The 14,477-nt window shown below is 40.5% G+C and overlaps 2 protein-coding genes and 1 pseudogene across 2 annotated transcripts in view; 1 reads left to right on the top strand and 2 right to left on the bottom strand.

The window, feature by feature from the left end:
* Positions 1-14,477, bottom strand: part of LOC125878859 (uncharacterized) — a 265,428-nt gene that overhangs the window by 47,648 nt on the left and 203,303 nt on the right. The window lies entirely within an intron of this gene.
* Positions 1-14,477, top strand: part of abat (4-aminobutyrate aminotransferase) — a 147,111-nt gene that overhangs the window by 13,355 nt on the left and 119,279 nt on the right. The gene's annotated exons all lie outside the window — the stretch shown is intronic.
* Positions 652-1,975, bottom strand: LOC125879489 (histone H2A-beta, sperm-like; annotated as a pseudogene).

The raw sequence follows: 14,477 nt of genomic DNA, 5'->3' as shown, positions 1-14,477 counted from the left end.
TCATTCAGAATGAAAGTTCATTCCTATTAAAAGTGATCTTGTAAACACCTAATTCGGAATGAAAATGGCCAATGCGATTGAAAATTCAATTCGATGTAAGGGGCTGGAATATTCCGTTTCTAATTCCGAATGAAACAATTTTTCGCACTTGTATAGACTCATTCCTCTTTAAGTTCATTCTGGTCTTTCTGTGCATGCTCGTTTCCTTGCCCTTCTGGCACGATGACGTATATAGCGCGCATAGCAACAGTCTGAGATAGAGGTTTCCATTCATTTCCATTTCATCTATCTCCCTTCTTCGACCTTCTACCTCCCTTCTCCTCCTCAACAGACAAAGCATTAGCAGAACAAGGTTGTTGTCGTACTGCTGCTTCAAGAATATAAGCAAAACAAGCCCGAAAAAGGCACTAATAACGGCGGCGTCAAGTAGGCATGTGCCGGTATGAGATTTTGATGGTATGATAACCGTGGGCAAAAATACCACAGTAACCGGTATTGGCGCTGTAATAATAATAATAGTAATAATAATAATAATAATAATAATCAGCATCATAATAAAACAGGCATCGTCCTATTTTCGCGCTCTAGACTTTAAAACGGTAGGCTAATATTCGTTTGACCGTTCACGAGCGACAGCACGTACCAGGCATCTCCTATCAGTGCAACGCATCATCACACCAGTTGTTTAAATGTGTAGGCTAATATAGACTCGTTAAAAGTTTAATAGAGCCGTTTCTTAACTTCACGATGGTGACTCCTCCCAGCAGCTTGTTGAGCTCCTCGTCGTTGCGGACAGCCAGCTGCAGGTGACGGGGGATGATACGAGTCTTCTTGTTGTCGCGGGCAGTGTTTCCAGCCAACTCCAGGATCTCAGCGTCAGATACTCCGGCACAGCCGCCAGGTAGACGGGGATGCTGGCACCGACACGCTCCGCATAGTTTCCTTTGCACAGCAGCCTGTGAACACGACCAACTGGGAACTGGAGCCCAGTACGGGAGGAGCGGGTCTTTGCCTTGGCTCTGGGGATTCTTCTGATAGCCAGAATGCAGAATCCAGAATTCCCACACCACCAACTTAGTCCTTTTCACTGGTGGGAAAAGTTCAGCTTCGCCTCCTCCAGCCATGTTTGCAGTTTGCACGTGAGTGGATTTATACTGATTACTAATGTACTGACTGACTGAGGCTGCCCCCCCTCAGGGTTTCCTCTACTTGTAATTGATCGTGGCGCACCGCCATGGCAAAATAAAAGCCACCATGCCTTCAGAATGCTGATTTTTTAATTTATTTTTTTGATGTTAAAGCAATGTAAAGTATATTGTATGAATGGATATATATAAACATATATACACACACACACACACACACATGTATATATATATATATATATATATATATATATCCTATATTTGCGCACATATACTTACCATAATCAGAGTTTGAAATGACAATTTAAATATCATGAAATGTCATGTGACACTATGCTGCAATTAACTTTATTTTGAAAAACGGAGTCATCACCTGCCTGTCTGGCTGTACTGTGGCACGCTCAAGAGTGGAGGGGAGGCAAAGACGACAGTCCGAAGTAGAGGGAGAGAAAAGGGTGAGAGAAAGGTATCCTACCTAAGCAAGGTTAAGTTTGATTCATCTTTTGTTCAAGCCTGTGAAAATAACCCTAATGTTAACGTTAAAGGGAAGTTTTGGTTTATTTCAACCCGTCTCCTATCGTCCTAAATTTGTTTCAAGTGACTAGTGACATAAAAATAATAGTTAGCATGTTAGCCGTTAGCCTAGATACAGCCGGGGCACATAGTAGCGTCAGACCTGTTAATATGTGAACGGGCATACTTCAAGTGCAAAGTTAGTCCACTAAACAAGCTTTTTTTCCCACAAAGACCGCCTCATATCGTTAGGATAAATGTCAGAGAACATATAGAAAACGACATGTAAACGTGTTGTCTTACCTTACCGGCGTCATCACAGGGGGGGGCATTTATTAATTTGCGACACCTGCTACCGGTTTACCATGCCCCCTCCAGACAACCTGGTCATTGTAAGAGCACATTCAAGATCAACAGTATTCAACACACTTTTACTTGTTTTTTTACGTGTAGGTGAGGACAGACCTGAGGAACAGGCAGCATCAATGGGCCACCTCATACAGCAGAGCCTTTGAGCTCTTTTTCAAAAAAATCAAGAAAAATAAAGTGCTCTCAACCAGGCTGCAAACTGTGCCATTAGATTAGGCTGCAGTTGTGTATATTGTTGTGTAGTGACCAAATAGTGTATTTATAAAAACATTCAGTTTTAAGTTGTCATAATTTCACATCAATACCCCCCGTCCCCACCCGTCATCGCCGCAGCCCTCCCTCACAGTTTAAAAAAATCCTGGAGGAAACCCTGCCCCTCAATAATTGTGCTGACTGCAGCGGCTGTACGTGCATGATTTCTGTATGTGCCAGTTAAAATGCAGGACTGGCACAGAATTATTTCTGAGTTTTGAGTTCGTGAAATTCCCATTTATGAAACATAGGTTACACTGTTAGCCTTTACCATCAGAATGGAAAATGGGCGGTTAGTGACACCATCACATTCTTTTACCGTGGTAAACCATGACACCGGTAACCGGCGCATGCCTATAGTCAAGCATCTTGTTATCCGGAACGAGGACTACAGTGTTATCTTCCAGTAAACATAAACATGTAACATCCGCCCCGCCCCCTATCCAATCAGAAACCTTCCCTGCCCCAAACCTTGTGCGGACCCGAATACAGACGATTAAAAGGTGATTAAACTGATCTCCCATGTAAACCCTCATTCGGAATGAATATTTCCCATGTAAACTACCTGGAAAGACTTTAATTCCGAATGATTTCATTCAAATTTTTTTCATTCTGAATGAGAAGCCATCATGTAACCGCACCCATTGGTAGCAAACATAAACAGAAATACAACTTAACATATCCAGCATGACGCACGCCTGATAAGTAAGGATAAAGGTTCTTTGACTGTGATAATACAGGGTAGTTCAATCAGTTCAATTCATTTCAATTTATATCAGTTTAATTCCTTCTATTGTCATTGTAAATAAATACAATCAAATTTAATGCACAGAATACAACAGAACTCATTATAAAAATAATAAATAAATAATAAAGGAAGGGATAAGATATCATTCATTCATACTCTAAACACACACACACACACGCATGCACAAATACGCACACACAAACAGTGCCAACAGATTGCCATGAACATAAAATAAGTTAAAATTATTGCACATAAAATAAATAAATGATTAAAGTTATTGCATACAGTGTAAGTATAAATATTCTATATTACTGGCTATGTAATGTCAGTACAACGTTCAATGTAGTAATGGCTTTGGGGTAAAAACTGTTCAACAGTCTGCTGCTGTGTGTTTTAATTGTCCGATAACATCTACCTAAGGTCAAACAGATGGTGGGCAGGGTGAGATGAGTCCTTCAGGATGTTTGTTGATTTCTGGAGGCGAAATGAAGGTGAAAGTGTCTTCCAGGGCAGGTAGGTGTGTGTTCGTCATTTTCTGTGCAGTTTTTATCACTCTGCAGGGCCTTCTTGTCAGCTGCAGAGCTGCTGCCATACCATACCAAGATGCCATAAGTTAGGACACTTTCCACAGAGCAGTGATAGAAGGAGAGCAGCAGAGGTTGTGAGAGGTTGATCTTACTGAGAGTTCTTGTGAAGTGTAATGGCTGCTGTGCCCTCCTGATCAGGCAGTTCGTGTTGTGTGCACATGTGAGGTCCTCTGAGATATGTGTGCCTAGGAACTTGTTGAGGGTTGACACCCTCTGCAGTTATTGCCAGAGGCTGGTGATCATCCTTTTTCCTCCTGAAGTTGATGATCACCTCCTTGGTTTTCTTGGTGTTCAAAGTCAGGTTGTTAACAGTGCACCATCTTGTTAGCCTCTGAACCTCACCCCTGTAAGCTGTCGTCTCCTCAGCCGATCAGGCCCACCACTGTTGTGTCATCTCCAAATTTAATAATGACATTGGTGTTGTGGGTAGGCGTGCAACTGTGTGTAAAGAGAGTACAGGAAAGGGCTCACCTTTAGTGCTATTAATGGTAACATGTATTCATAGCACTAAGAATATGTGTAGTAACCACTATCATCAGCCTATGCGGAAAGTAAACTCTCTGTAACAGCATGTCACTGCCCATTGAAACGTAATGAACACACAAACTAAATGAACTTACTTCTGCCATTGACAGAACAACACATTGTCAGTAGGTGTATTGTCTAGCTAACAAACAAGTACACAACGTAGAGCACGACGCTGACTTTTCACAGGAATTTCCATGCTGATAATGTCACCACTCACCTGACAGCTAGTGAGGTAGCTGTATCAATGCATCAATTTAGCAACACAAAGGTGCAAGACAAAAACTGAAATATTTTACCTGACTGGAATCAGTCAAGGATATTAAAGTCAGAGGAGCCTTTTGTACAGTTAGAGCATGTCTGATTTTGTCAGGCTGATTTAATCAATAATGGTAAGTCATATTTTTTGTAGTTGTTTCCAGGGCTGTATGTGACTCAGAATTATGTCAGTCTAATCAGATTTGGATGTTCAATATGAACATTAGACTATTTGTTCCTTTTTTCCATATAAAGTTTGACATTCACATCATATGATAAATAGGCCAAGGTCGCCCTCTAAGCTAATGCGAGCTAACTAGCAAGGGTGGCTGTGGCTCAGAGGTAGAGTGGGTCGTCTATAAATTGGAAGATCGGTTCGATCCACAGCTTCTCCGGTCTGCATGTCAAAGTATCCTTGAGCAAAATACTGAACCCCAAAATAGCTCCTGATAGCTGTTCCATCACTGTGTGAGTGTGTTAAAAACTGAGTAGCAGGTGGCACCTTGTATGGTAGCTTCGGCCACCAGTGCATGCATGCATGTATGTGTGAATGGGTGAATGTGACTTGTAGTGTAAAAAGCACTTTGAGGGGACAGAAGACTAGAAAGGCACAATACAAGTGCAAGTGCAGGTCCACAATGTGCCACAACATAAAAAAGACACTAGACATCAAACAAAAGCCAGGGACTGTACCGTATTAAATTGCTGTTAGCTGTAAATTCACCACTTCTAACTTCTTTTTGGCCATAACTCAAGAATATATATGCTTATTATGACAAAATTTCACTCAAATGTCTAATTGGATATAAAGTGATGACATTTTATAGCCAAAAGGTCAAAGGTCGACTTCACTGTAACATAATAATGTTCAGCAAAAACACTTTTCTGACCGTTACTCAATGTCATATCTCACGCCGGATTTCCACTGGATGCATGTCCGTTGCGGAACGGCAGCGCTGGTTATCCGCTGCGTGCTCTGCCGTCCGTCAATACCCACCGGCTGCGTTTGCTGCGCGGTGTGGTGCAGCTCCGCCGGAAGACATCTCGGTGCACTGCCATGATTAATATCTCCTCGTCCATGGTGTTCATGGGGTGAAATGACGTCTGAAAACCTCTGACCTGTTGACTTCAGGCCTGCCTCTGCCCATTATGTAGTTTTTAAGGTGTAGTGCAGGGAAATATGATCCGCCGTGAACACTGTGTATTTTATTTTGAAAATTAACCGGATGTTTTATCATGTTTCTGTGCACGACTTCCTGCCCCACACGATCTGCTCTGTGCTGAATTGCTGCGTTGTGCTCCGGCGTCCGGCAAAAATAGAAGTCCTTCGTATCTGTTGCGGAGGGCTCCGGAGTGCCAGAGCTGAGACGGAGCCGGAACGCAGCACAGCCGCAGCCGGTGGAAACACACACATTGACTAGAATGGAATCCTATTGGCTCCGCTGCCGTGCCGGAGCGGAGACGCAACCAACACGCATCTGGTGGAAATTGGCCTTCAGGAATACAAGGGGAGACATTTAATCAGACACTGAATTGGTGACACTAATCTTGAAACTGTGCTGGTTGCATAGATCTTCTCTACTGCCTGGGGGGAGATGTGTGTGGGGCATGCACATTTAGAATTTGTAGTTTATTTGCAAAACATCCATATTTAAAACATTGTTAACAGTCTTGGCTCCATATCAGTCTGGACTGACATGGATGTAAATTGTAACTGTAACTTGTTTGGTTCATGGAGCAATACAACCACAATGTAGCAAGTTAAGCTTTACTCAATATGAGCATTTATTTAAAGTATAGTAGCAGAGGACTTTAACAAACTGCTAGAATGTAACTTACAGATGCAACAAGTAGATAGTGGCAGTCTATACAACCTAAAAATGCTGCCATAATGTGTATATATATATATATATATATATATATATATATATATATATATATATATATATATACTTTATTTAACCAGGTAAAAGCCTCATTGAGAATAAAAATCTCTTTTTCAAGAGTGACCTGGCCAAGACGGCAGCATAAAACATTAGAAGACGCAAAAAGAAGAAGCAATGTTGAGGCTCTGCTTCGGCAGATAGTGCAGGGAGAGCTGGCTGACATTTGACATTTAGAGGCTGTGAAATTTTAATGTTTTGTGTTGTAAATATCTTGTCCTTTAGTTAAGGGGCTGAAAGGTGGGTACAATGCTTTCACAGCAATGCTGTTGGGTTGGGACAACATTACAAGCAGTAACTGCCCAATTGAATGGTGCTGCAAGCTAGCTCTTTAGAGACCCGGTGGGTACGCAATGCAGAGCGGCCAAGGGTAGCTTACCAGTGGAGACCAGAGGATAAGCAGTGGGCACTATGTTTCCACATGTTCATGTTGCTAGCTGGCAAAAGTGGAAAAAGGTCATGGCTAACTTTTGATGGGGAATAGCAGCTCTTGTTAAAAGTGGTGGAAGTATTCAGATCTTTTTCTTAAGAAGCAATACTGCAGTGTAAATGGAATAACATTTTCACGGTACAATAATCGAAAATTTTGCGGATTCACAATATCACGGTATTACAGAATTTTTATTGTCAGTTAGAATGAGCCTTAGAGAAATGAAAAAGGGAAGGGTTATCTTTCGTTGAACTAACATTTTATTACTATAATTGAAACCTTAATAATTGATGAGATTCTCCATCCAGTATTTTCTGTCCATTATCATCATTAAGCAAGTGTACACTGTATGATAACCGCCAACCTTCATATCACGGTATACCTTGAAATCGGTATACCGCTGCAAGCCCAGTGTAAAAACACTCATTTACAGGTAAATGGAGGTTTCGACTGGAAGCTAAATAATCCACAGAGGTCTCCTTCTCTCCAAAACAAACATACCAGGACCAAGTTTCGCATACTGAAATTCATTTTTTGTTGACCACCATGCAGTTCTGTATGTGAAAAAAATTAACTTTGGTATAATTTTTCCAACTGTCGCTCAGTAACATAACTTTAGTTCTTTATGGTTCTCTCCTGCAGCTTGAGTGGATGCTGTTAGATTGGTTCAAGCAAAGTGGATCTGGGGAATTAAGTATCCACTTGCTGGGAATGAACAATTTTAATGTTAGTTGATTCCGGAAATGAAGGGAAATTAATTGATTCATGTCTTTCTTTATTTATTTATTGGAAGACCTATTTATTTATTAACGTGCTCTTAGGTTTTTAATGGAGTTGTTGTATCTTTCTTTTAAACTCCTTCTTTGAGCGACTTTCTGTAACTTTCACCTACTGTTTAAGGTTGTATTGTTTGAGTTTTTTAAGATTTTCTCTTTTTATGGGTTTTCAGGGTTCCTGTGGTTGTGTGTGGCCTGAAGCACTTCATTGTTACTGTTTTGTGATATGTAAATATTGTCAGTGCTGTCTGTCTGTCTGTCTGTCCTGAGTATCTGCATTTAATTAGTTAAGTTGGGTGCCTGCTCTCCAAAAACTGCAAAATAAATCTACCTACGGGTATTTAATAAAGTAATCTGTATCTGATCTTCGTTATAAATGACATACTTTTTAATCCTTGGGATTGGGAGAAGGCATCAAGAATATATATTTTTTTGTAAGTCAAAAGGCTCCAGTACAAGTGAACTCACAAGTTGTTGGTGTTGAAGTCCAAGTCATATTGGAAGTCTTTTTTAAATATTTTGTGAGGTTGAGTCTAAAGTCATCAAATATGTGACTCAATGCGTATGGTCCGTGTTCAGTCCCATACATTTGTGATCAAAAATGATCTGAAGCTCAATCCTGAGGCAGGCTGTTCTGTAAATAGTTTTCTAATATATGATAAATATAGCAACTTCTGATCAACCCATATCAATGTCAGGTTTAAAATAACTTCTGGTTAGGTCCCACCCATTTTATCCAATTGTACGTCTGATTCCATCACATTCAAGGAGTACTGCAAGCCACTAAGACTGCTTCTGAGCAGCTGGGATGGGAGACAGGATGAATATACAAGCTAGTCAGCTCAAAATTTCAGAGCGAACTGCAGGCAGTGGGCTAATTGCACAGACAGCTGTTTAAATCATACAAATATTCCGCTGTATGTGTGTTAATCTTATTAATTTTATCTTTGTTGATTGATCTGTTCCCAGTCTGTCTGTGAGTGGAAGATTTCCCTCACTTACTAAAGTGGGCGGGGAAATAAAACTAATGAATCAATAAATAAAAACACTGTTGATTTCTTTCAATAGAGCGGACATGAAAAATATTTAGGTTCAGTTAATGTCTGTTGTCAGTCAGCCTGGTAAGGTCAGTTTGGCTGGCCTCTGTGCTCTCAGCTTTGCAGGAGCTGCTGCTTACTGGTTGCTGCTTCTGTTGACAGATGCTGAATGCAGGTCAGAGTCAGCGTGGATTGAAAACTCCTTTCTCCATGGCAACAACAGTAATACTATCAGTCACATTGCGTGACAAAATATGACGTTGTCTACAACACAAGAAATTGATCCATGTGCACGACAGGAAAGAAAAGTGTCGAGCAACATTTTTTTTTCCTGTCGAAAATGTGTAATTTCTGTCGAGCACCCGAGCATAAATTAGGCTTTAGAGGGCCAGGAGCCCAAACAGGAAAGCAGGCATGTTAGATCTTTGACACTCGCATGCACTAAAGTTGGGCTATGTCTGGTTTAGCTAGTCCGGTCAGGTGTACAAGGTTTAACTGTAGGGATACACCAATTATTGGCTGAACATCAGTATAGGCCGATTTTTGCCTTGTTGACTGCCATCGGTCTATCAGCAAATAAGATGACATTCACTGATGTCAGTGGTCGATGTTTTTCTGATGTGTCTTAACAGTTTTGCGCAGCCTAAAGAGCAGAGCTCGAGACCAATGGCCATAAACTTTAATTTAAAACTTTGAACGGATTTGGAAAGGATGAGGTTACCTCCCTTATAAATGATAAACTTGACCCCTTACAGTTTGCTTATCAAACAGGCAAGGGTGTAGAGGATGCCAAACTCTTCATCCTCGACAGAGCATGCAGGCATTTGGAGAAACCTAAATCTCATGCAAGGATTTTATTTGCTGACTCTTCTTCCGCTTTTAATAAAATGCAGCCTCACCTTTTGATAGACCGGCTTGCTTCTTATTTTAACTTAGCTGATCAGCTTTTATTGTTGCTTTTAAATTTCTTAACCGACAGAAAGCAGCAGGTTTTAGTAAATGGAACTAAGTCCAATGTGGTGGTGTCAAATATGGGTTCACCCCAGGGCTGTGTTCTTTCTCCCTTGCTTTTTATCTTGTACACAGACAGTTGCAGGTCTACAAAAGAGGGCAGCTACCTGGTTAAATTTACTGATGACACAGCACTGTTATCACTTATTCGTGATTCTGAGTTGGACCATGGTGGTGCCCTCACTGACTTTATTAACTGGTGCGATGATAACCTCCTTGACTTAAATGTTGCAAAAACTAAAGAAATTATCATTGACTTCAGAAAAATACCTGGGAACTGTATTTGATTCGCAACTGAGGTTTGATGTAAACACAGACAAAATTGTCAAGCGTGGACAGCAAAGAATCTACCTTCTGCGAAAGCTGAACTCTTTTAATGTTTGTAACTCAGTGCTGTGTGTTTTTACCAGTCATTTATTGAAAGTCTTTTAACATTCTCATTTATCTACTGGTATAATGGCCTGTCAGTGAAGGATAGGAACAGCTTATGTAATATTGTTAATGTCTGTTCCAAAATAATTGGAGCCCAGCAGAGAGACTTGCATTCCCTCTGGGAGAAACGTGTGGCCCAGAAGGCAAAAGTAATAGTGAGGCAACCTGACCACATCCTGTCCAGTGAATTCACTGTAATGACCTCAGGTCGACGCTTTAAAGCGCCCCCCAGGAAAACGAACAGATATTCAAAGTCCTTCATTCCTTCTGCTATCAGGCTGCTGAATGCCGACAGAAGTTTGTTTTAAATGAATATGTGTGTGTGGTTTATGATAACTTGGTTTGTTCAGGTGTCTTTTCTTGTGACAAAGCTTCTGTGAGAACAGTTGTCTTAATCTTTTTTTTTTTAAATTTATTTATTGATTGTACTAATTTATGAATCAGCACTGAACTTGAACTGCACTTGGTCCTTGTGTGCACCTCTTGCCCATATACTGGCCGATTGTCTCTGACATACTGTTGTTTGCTGCTGTTGTAAGATGGTTGTTTGTGTTTGTGTCTGTGCTCCGGGTAGACTGGAGAAACTGAATTGCCTTTTTAGGATAAATAAGGTCGTCTGAATCTTAATCTGAATCTGAATCAATAAGCAGTTACAAGAAGAATGCCATGACTGTTTGGCAAATGGGCTCTGTGATCTCACTGTTGTGTGTTGGGCATAAAGCAACCCTAGTTTGTGATGCAACTCAATGTTCTACCAAAGTTCAGTATTGCTTTAACGGTGATTAGAAATTATCAGGTACCCTGAACTTTATCCTGCGATATCTTTCTGTGAGACTGCTAATGAAAAGGGAACTCCACTGATGGAATGCTGCAGAACTTTCCGTTCTACTGGTGTACTGGTTGTCATTCTAGTACCAAGGCAAGAGGGTGACGTTTGACCCTGAATTGACCACACTCCTTTTATTTGTTTTTCTTGTTTTTTCCAGCTTAAAAGTTTTTTAAAAGCATCCCTTAAAAAAACAAAGGGGGAAGAAACATGCCTCTGGCCTTCTGACAACCGATCTAGTCAGCTAAAACACACCTCTGTAATCATCAGGGGCCCAGTATTTCAAAGTGATCTGATAGGATTATCCTGGCTCACTGCCTGGATCACTTAATCTAAGTTAGTGTTTTAGTTGTAAGTAATTTCAAGCATAGAAAAATATTGTTTGGCCATACTTCCTGAAACTGCTGTAAATAAGAGTAACAAATACAGACCTATTTCTCAAAGTCTAGTTTCACCTAACATTCAAACTTGGTTGTACCAAACATCCAACATATGTTTGTGGTCAGACAAAGGCAAGGAAATGCAATGCAAAGCAAATTTATTTGGATAGCACATTATTTTAGAGTGCAAGAAACAACACAGGGATTAACATAATAAGCACATGGACAACAACTTAGTCCTCTGACACTTCTGAATGAACCGCATAATTTTTCATTCTAGTACTGTGTATTTTTCCAATACTGCAGCAGTCTGCTCTGCACACATGTAAACAATTTTTTTTAAAAAGTCCGCTGTGTTGGCAATAACATAATGTTAAACTCTGAACAGGTTGGTGTTTAAAGAGTTCATGTATGACGTACTTCAGATTAATTCCCTTTTAAATTAAGCCATAAACCGCAAAATACACCAACAAAGCCAGCTACCTCGCTAGCCTGCTGGCTACTTAACATGCAAGTCAATGGAGCCGTGTTAGCTACCGTTAGCATGACCTCGGCTCAATTAGAGATCGGTACGCCCACGTTTTAAGTAGGTGATAGCTGGCTCACATCAGATGGTGGGTGGCCCTGGTATGGTCTCAAAAACGCTACACATTAGGTACTGGTAAATTTACATTTTGATGTGAAAGCTGTGCTACCAACTGCTCCTTTCGTGAAGTAGTCCACCATAGAGACAGAGTACAACGCCATAATCATAATCTGAAAGCCACTTCCCAAAGGGGAAACGTTTCAGATCCGGGGGTTGAGTTGTGAGATTTGGAAATCCCTATCCAGTCAGATTGGGATCAAAGTGATCCACCCTGCTAATGTTTTGAAATACCCAGATAAAGTGTGTGAGAAAAGGAGGATTTCATTATCCGGATTATTCTGATCCAGATTACAAGTTTTGCATTCTCGGAACCCATCGGCTGTATTCGGCGTCTGAATTCCGGCAGACAGCGATTTGGGTGGAGGAGGCAAATTTCCATTTCCGACTTCCGTTTATATATAAATAAATATGCTGAACCATTGCGATGGATTCAGAGTTTGCAGTGACGCCAATTATGTTCCGCCTTGTCAGTTTACTGCACGGACCGTTTAACCTGGCAACAACTGCAGCCGGCTCAAACGTGATTGGTCAATATCACGCGGACTACAAACAACCTACAACCGGAAACCAGGGCTCTTCCGCTCTTCTTCCAGAGGCAAGATCTCTGGGGTTTACCTACGGACTGTACATTCACTGAATGTACAGTCTGTATATAGAGAGTTTTGAAATACTGGGCCCGGATGTCATACAAGAGTTTTCTGCAACATTCAGGCATTTTAGTGGCTATTTGGTGGCCACTTTGAGTAATGGCTGCTTGACCCTCAGGTATAGATTTATATAATCAGATATCAGATAATGATGCACTTACAGTGAACATCAAATCCGTGTTAAAATCAGCAGGAGGAGAACTACAGTAGGTAGCATTAGCTGTTAGCTGTAAGCAGCCAGGGGTTGCAGGTTGGATTGAGATGCATTATGATTCCTTCAAGCTCTATTCAGTAAAAATGTGTATTGGGCAAAGGTAAATTATAACTTTTCATGATGCTTGCAGTGTAATTTTGTAAAATGTAGATTTGGCAAGAAATACCTGTTTGGAGAAGAAATTGGTTGATGTTTTCGCCATAATATAACATAGATTATGTTCTATGATATGTTATCTACAGTAAATGGCTTTCGAGGAAGTCATTTATTAATCTTTTTGAAGATGTTACTCATGTGAAATGTGATATTAAAGGTTGTTTCATAAATTTATATGATCGAATTTGTGCTTATTGAAAGATAGTGTAATGAAGGGCTAAATTAGGCTGCTTTAAAACAGTTCAGCTATTTTTATAATGAAGATTTCTGTGTTTCTCTGGCGGAAAAAATAACAGCAAAACTAAAATTAACAACAATATAAAAACATTGTCATCGGCCCAGAATTTCACAAGCGATGCATCCCTGTTAAATGGTTTTGATTTTGTGCAAACCATCTGAACCAGCAATTTTAATTATGACAAATTAGTAAAACTGGTCATTTCCGGTTTAAACTTCCCCCCTCTTTCCTTAGTGCTAGAGTGACAACCAATAAACCTTTTGACACTTTCAAACTTGACAACATAATCATTCTAAATGGGTCCCATTGTATTTCTTGTTTGAATGTTTGTTAATGCAGCAACTGACAGGAAGTAAGCAGAATAGCAATGAAATACAGCAAGGTCTCCATCTATCAGTGGATTTCTTTTTTCATCAGCAGTACAATTGACGGAGATGTTGCTGGATAAATTTCAGGGTCATCAGTAAACTCTGGTCACAGGTCACATGAGAACTTTTTAGTTTGGTTGAGTACTTCAGGTTCATATTACAATGTTTTATTTCTGCATTGGCCTACATATCTGAGGTGAATCTTGGTTGAACCTATAAGGAAACGGTCAGTTCCTTACTGGAATAGCTCACGGGGTCACCAAGGCACACCAGCTAATCGACCACAGCAAGATACCAATTCCAGTAGGATTAGATGTTTTGTTTTACTTTTGATATGCAATAGTACCAATAGCACTTTTTATATTAATATATTTTTGGGGACTTGGTGGGGGGGTTAACAACATATGTATATATAGGTATACTTGCACTCGCACTTGCAGCACTTAACATAACCCTAGATGCATTGGCATGCTACAGGTTTATAGCAGGCTTTTGAAGCCTCTGCTAGAGTGGTCCATACAGACCCTAATCTTTCTTGATGCTGAAGGTAATGCAGGTGATGGCAGTAATGCCTGTTTCTATGCATAGCCTGCATGGTAACTTGCCAACCTTTTAACGTATGTTGTTCCAGACAGGTACTGGTTAGGTGGATCTGCCTTACACTGTATGTTCCCAAAAAGTTTCCTTCAGGCAATGTTGACATGCATGTACTGGTTCTGTTACAAACCAGGGCTCGTGACTTTGACCAAATGGTCGCATTTTGCGACCATTTTTAGAGTCAGTGCGAGTATATTTTACAACTACTTGCTCTTGTGTGACCCCCAAATTTGCAGGCTTTTTTTTTTTTTTTTTTTTTTTCATGTTGTCAAAGTGAGTCCGCCAGTGAAGGCCAATATGTGTGAGAGGGGGAAAGTCTAGAGGTGAGTGATTAGTAAACCACAAGGATCACGTCATCTATGCCTGGAAAGTGGACAAG

Source organism: Epinephelus fuscoguttatus, linkage group LG19, assembly GCF_011397635.1.
Source record: "Epinephelus fuscoguttatus linkage group LG19, E.fuscoguttatus.final_Chr_v1".
Classification (NCBI taxonomy): Eukaryota; Metazoa; Chordata; class Actinopteri; order Perciformes; family Serranidae; genus Epinephelus; species Epinephelus fuscoguttatus.
Note: the sequence above shows the minus strand (reverse complement) of the source record. Positions and strands in the feature narration are given on the sequence as shown.